This window comes from Terrapene carolina, unplaced genomic scaffold (genome assembly GCF_002925995.2).
Source record: "Terrapene carolina triunguis isolate 2854851 unplaced genomic scaffold, T_m_triunguis-2.0 Scaffold112, whole genome shotgun sequence".
NCBI classification, from domain to species: domain Eukaryota; kingdom Metazoa; phylum Chordata; order Testudines; family Emydidae; genus Terrapene; species Terrapene triunguis.
The window spans coordinates 21,477,752-21,483,751 of record NW_020664463.1 but is presented as its reverse complement, the minus strand read 5'-3'; positions in this window follow the sequence as shown (position 1 = coordinate 21,483,751).

Below are 6,000 nucleotides of genomic sequence, written 5' to 3'. Positions count from 1 at the left end.
GATTATCACTTCAAAGTTTTTTTTTCTTCTGCTGCTGCTACTGATAGCTCATCTCAATTGATTGGCCTCTTACAATTGGTATGCGTACTTCCACCTTTTCATGTTCTCTGTATGTATAAATATCTTCTGTCTGTGTGTTCCACTCTATGCATCCGAAGAAGTGGGCTGTAGCCCACGAAAACTTATGCTGAAATAAATGTGTTAGTCTCTAAGGTGCCATAAGTACTCCTGTTCTTTTTTCAAAGGCTACAGTGACTGCATTTGTTAGTCCTGTCAACACCTGTGAGACCTGCTGTCTGGGTGGTGGCAAAGAGGAGCAGGAGGAATGAGATGGAGAGTGAAGGAAGCAGCTGACAGACAACCAGAGATGGAGTTGAGTTACTTATTCTTACTTTTTGCTTTTTCTTTGCTTCCTATTTCTCTTTTACAAAAGAATTGTAACATCGGTAAGTGGTTTGAATGAAGGAAGGGGTTGGACTCTAAATTGTGTTTTCAATCTTCTGTACCAAATTTTAAAAAGAGAGAGTTCTTAATATCAGAATAAACTACAGCCATTGTACTGTACAATCCATGCTAGTTATTTGGTTCAAATGGAGCCTATTATGAATGAAGCCTGCACTGCTTTAGACAGCTAGGAAGAGGCACATTGAGATGACAACAGCCCCAAGATCTGAGTTATTAACCTAGGCTTATCCAAGCGTTAATGTTTTTCAGCAGAGGAATGATAAACTATGAAAATTAGTGAAACCAAACACCAACAGCACAAAGATTCACAGTGAAACTTGGAATGACAGGCAGGAGGCTTACTAACCACACATTCCTGCACTGTCTATGAAAGACTAGCATCCTTTTTATTTTGCAGGATTTCAGGGCCTGATCCAAAGAAGGGAACTGATTAAAATTTCAGAATAACTCTAGAGAGAGTTAAGGGCTATAAAAGCTTTAATCAGAGTCACGAATCATGAGTGCCTACAATAGCTAGAGTTTTGATGTTTTTCAGCTAATGCATGATTTGCTAATGGAAAGCTTTTGGACAAAGGCTTCAACACAATAATGCTCATGCAGTGTCAAAGCCGTAGAAACCTGAACCAGCTGGCACAAATCCAACCAGGTAACACTATCTTACTTATCTAGGCTATTCCCGTCTTTATTTAGATATACTTTAGCTGAACTGGAATTAAAAAGCTTATAGATTGCTTGCTACCTCATGTATTGTATTGTTTGCATTGGAAATTGTAGTCTAAGTGCAAGGACATGATTGCGTTAAGAGGTTTTAACTGAAATCCAATGTCCAATGTATCAAACAGCTCTTGGGGAACACCACATATTTCATAAGGGCCTTTTCAGTTTTCCCATTAATTTTTCTTTGCATAAGATAAAACTATTAACTTGGTATTAGATTTTTGTGAACTATATGTGAACTGGAAACCTGTACCCAAAGGAAAGAATACTGTTTTCATAGTCAGCTAAGTGGATATGCCAAGTACCAAGGATTACTCATTTCAAATGCTAATTTCTAAATCTTGATGGGAAATGAATCACAGATTTCAATAAAAGCCCATGTCAGACTAATTCTAACAAAATGAAGAAGTTGATTTTAACAAACAGCAAAGACAGTCATTTGTTGCTTGGCATTATAATAGAGAGGAAGAAAAATGGATTGGGTAAAAATAGAGATCTGACACTTTGTAACAGAGAGAAGTGAAAGATAGGAATATAATGACTATTAGTAATGATTATTCACCCATTCCGCCAAGGAAATGATGGGGGGGAATATTACATCTATCAATCAGGAATAAAAAGATCCATTAAAGAAAAAATATGGCTAAAGTATTAAAAAAGGGATGGCTAAAATTAGGCTCCTAAGTCCTTATTTAGGCATCTAAAGGAATGGTCTGATTTTTCTACCCCACAGCTCCTATTGACTTAAATGGGAGCAGCAGAGTGCTCAGCACTTTAGAAAGTCAGCCTAAAAATGGACTTGATGCTCCTACTTTTGAAAATCTTGGCCATAGTTTAATAACAATGGGGAACCAGGGTTATTTAACCTCTCCCGTCTCTGATGTCTTGTGCAAATCTAAATCTCTCACATTACGTTACAATATAGAAATAAACACACAAACAAAAACTCTCCAAAACAAAACAAAGGGAAAGCAGATGCTAGTACTCTGATTTTTAAAACGAGGAAACAAAAGCTGGGAACAATTTAATTCTGCCACAAGACAATTCAAAGGGCCATTAAATTACCTCTTATGTTTTTGTAAATGATGGTTGCAGCTGTTGCTGGCTACTTCTCCAGTACATTGCCGAGATATCTGAAACCCAAAACGAGTGTTTCCTACTTGGGCCGCAAAAGTACTGACAGAGCAAGACTGATCTGGGCTAGATTCTAACTGGCAAACCAGAGAGGATAAACTTACAGTTCATTAACAATCCCTCTGTCATTAAAGATCTTGTAATTTAAAATATTTGTTCAACACCAAGGCAGACAAAAATCAAATAATTCCAGGGACTACATTTTTAGGGGCAACTTCTGAAAATTTGGCTTTGATAGTAGATTTCTGTTTTATGTTACAGTTATGTTAATCTGGAGCAACTTCATTAACTTCAGTGGAGCAGTTCCAGGTTTAACTTACTGTAACTGAGAGCAGAATTTAGTCTTAAGGTCCTATCTAATGCTAAAAAGAGCTAAGGAATTTAGTGTTAACACTAAACCCTTTCCCTGAATTCCTACATTGTGCTCAGGTATTACAACATATAAAGGCCTGCCAGTGAGAGGCACATTGCACAACAGCATAATAGAGGCCCAAATTAAATATATCCCCCTCATTAAAAAACATAGTAAGAGAACCAAAAAAGTGCCACGATGCCTAAACAACAGAGTAAAAAAAGTGGTTGAGAGATAACACTACATGCAGTATCCTACAAGCATTTTATGAAACATGAACCACATTCTTATCAACTTAACATCTAATATCTATTTTGATAATGCTAACACATAGGTAAGCAAGACTGGTTTCCAGCTATGCATTTGTATGTGTTCAGTTGGCATGAGCTGGCATCTGGTCTGCCAGCGTCACAGGCTGGATTTACTACAGCAATGGAAAAATCCGTCCATTGCTGTAATAAGTGTCAATGCTAAGTGACTCTTGAAAATGGGACTTCTTGAAAGTTTTACCCTTAATTTTGTTTGGAGCAAAACTGTGGGGAACTCCACAATTGGCCAGAAATAAAATGTCATAAGCAACCGTTGATCCACTGGATGTATGTGTGTAATAGGTCTAATCAGGTGACCCTACTGGGAAAGCAGGAAGCAGTTTTTGATAGCTAGGGGCTATGCCTTGAACAGAGTTGCCTATTGTGATAGCACCAGGCTAGCAAAAATCAGCATTACAAAGACCTGGTCTCTTGTTCTAATATGATTGTCTTACTGCGTCAAGCCCTCATCAAGACAACAGAAAAGCTGAGCGTTTATCTTCCTTCCTGTAAAGAGTGTGAGAGTGTGTGTGTATAAAGGGTTTGTCTACACATGTGGTTATTCCGGAACAGCTGTTGAGCTTTAAATTCACACCTTAATCTGAATTAACTTTCAAATGTAGACAAGCCCAATATTTTCCCTCCCAATTTGTGCTTTCCTGTTGTCAATCTTCCTCATTTCATATTTTTCTGCATTCTGGTTTTAATCAGGACACCCTGTTTCTGACAGGACCCGTGAGCTCATTTGAAGTGCTCAAACTAATACCTCCCTGGTTTAAATTCAGAAGGGCATTTTCTGGGAAGAATCTTGGTCTCTGGAATTCAGATGCCTCCTAAGTTTGTAGAACCTGAACCTTTGAACCTTCAGGTCATGTTGCAAGACCTATCTGTTCTCAGAAACGTATTCTGTGGTGAAAAGCAGTATGAGTTTGTAGAAAGAGCTCTGGTGGGATCTGGAAGAGTTTATGACTTTTTTTAGCATCATCCTTAGTCTGATTTGTTGTTTTAATTTTGTAAGATTTGTTCATGCATCTAGAGATTAGGCTGGTAACTTTAAAAAAATGCACAGAAATACATAATTTATAACATGTACTATTGCCTGCTCTTAACTGTTTCTTCTGAGTCACTTCATTGTATAAATCTCAGTTTAGATATGTTTGTTAAGTGTGGCATTTATTCACCAAGATGGAACATTTCTAAAGATGCCTATTATTTACCCTCCATAGAGCATGATTTTCATTTGAGCAAGGCATTGCTGTTTGCATTGCTGAAGGCCATTCACCAAAAGTACAAGGAAATCATGACGGGAAGCCTTGATCAACATTTTCCAGCTATATGAATTGCAAGTTATTTTTGTTCCGGAGCAGAAAGAAAACAACACTGAAAGGAATGCAATTCACATGTGCTTATTGAACGTGACAATGGAACGGAAGAAAATGATACAGACAAAAGCCTCCATTTCTTCCCCAGATCTGTTGACCAGTGAAAAGCACCCACCTGCTGAGATGGCAATTGGTGCAATTTTCTCTAGTTCATGGTGACTTCAGAGTATTGGTTGAAAATATCTTCACTGAAAAGAAGTTGCATTGCCATAGGTCTGTTTCTTTGATTTTGCCATTTATGTCATGAGTTAGCCCTATTTTTAGCCTCATGTCTAACTTCTACATTGAATATTTGAGAGCTCAAGTTACTGACACTTTTTAGGGTCCGTACAATTCTATTAGTCTTTTGACATATACATGTAAATCTGATTACCATAATGTATTAGCACAGGTATGCATGAGACTAGGCTTCCACACTATTTTATCCCTTTGGCCCAGCAAGGTTCAAACACTACTGAAAGCTCTCACTGTTACCCCTGCAGTTTGTTTAAATATAACCTGGGAGCAAAAACTGATGTATTCTATACTTACTTGAGCATTAGTTTTACCCTATTTCTACAATGTTCTTTTTGGCTGAATAGGTCACGGAAATTACTGCAATTCATTTCAATGGCCTCTCATACAGACTGTTTCACTGCATGAATGGAAGCAGCTTCTGAACAATGGATCTGTATTTTCAAAGTACAAGAGCCAAACTTGGGTGCTGAAGGTGTGTTATCTAGGCCCATGGTTTTTTAAATGGGTGCTTAAAGTTAGGCTCCTGAGTTTGTGTTTAGGCACCTAAATAAGTGTCCTGATTTTCAAAAGTGTTGAGCACCCAGCACCTCCTACTGAGTTCACTTCAGCACCTCTGAAAACGAGGCCACTTATTTAGGTGCCTAAATATGGAAGTAGATGCCTAATTTTAGGCATGCAAGTTTGCAAAATTTGGCCATTATATTGAGACAGAGTTGCGTGAAATCAAATAATGTTTGGTTTGTGAGCAATGATGTGAGACTTATTTTCTTATGTTTTAAAATTTGATTTAGCACTTCAATATTGCCATTTCTATCAATGAAATCCTTTTTTTGCAGTGAAAATACTGAAGTTCTATTTTGTGGATGAAATTGCAAATTATCCTACAGGCAGGAATTCACTTTCTTTTTTTCTTTTTCTTTTTTTTTGGCAGGGAAATGGCATAATTTTCCCAGTGAAAAATAAGCTGTTCACAACAATTTGACACTTGCAATTGCACAAAAAACTTGCATTTAACCTCAGGGTTATTTTCAATTTCTCTTTTCACTGAATAGTTGCCTGCTGCTCAGTTTTATTAGTTTTTCCCACTACAATATCTTGAAAATCTGTCTTTCTCTCTCCATTGTCTCTGCCGCTTTTCTGTCCAATGCAGAGTCATATTTTGCACAGACTTCTGCAACCTCTTCCTCTTGGGAATTCCTTTTTCTGACTCCTGCAAGTTATTATTTTTCAGAATCCTAAACCTGATGAATTTTGGGGATATAATGGCAACTCTTTATTCTTCTCCAAGTGTTCCATGCAATAGTAAAGCAAACAGTATGGCGCAATCTCATTGTCTTGGTAGCCAAGAGTGGACTGGAAGAATCCTAGCTGAGGATGGTGGTCTACGGCTCTGGGACAGTGGCCA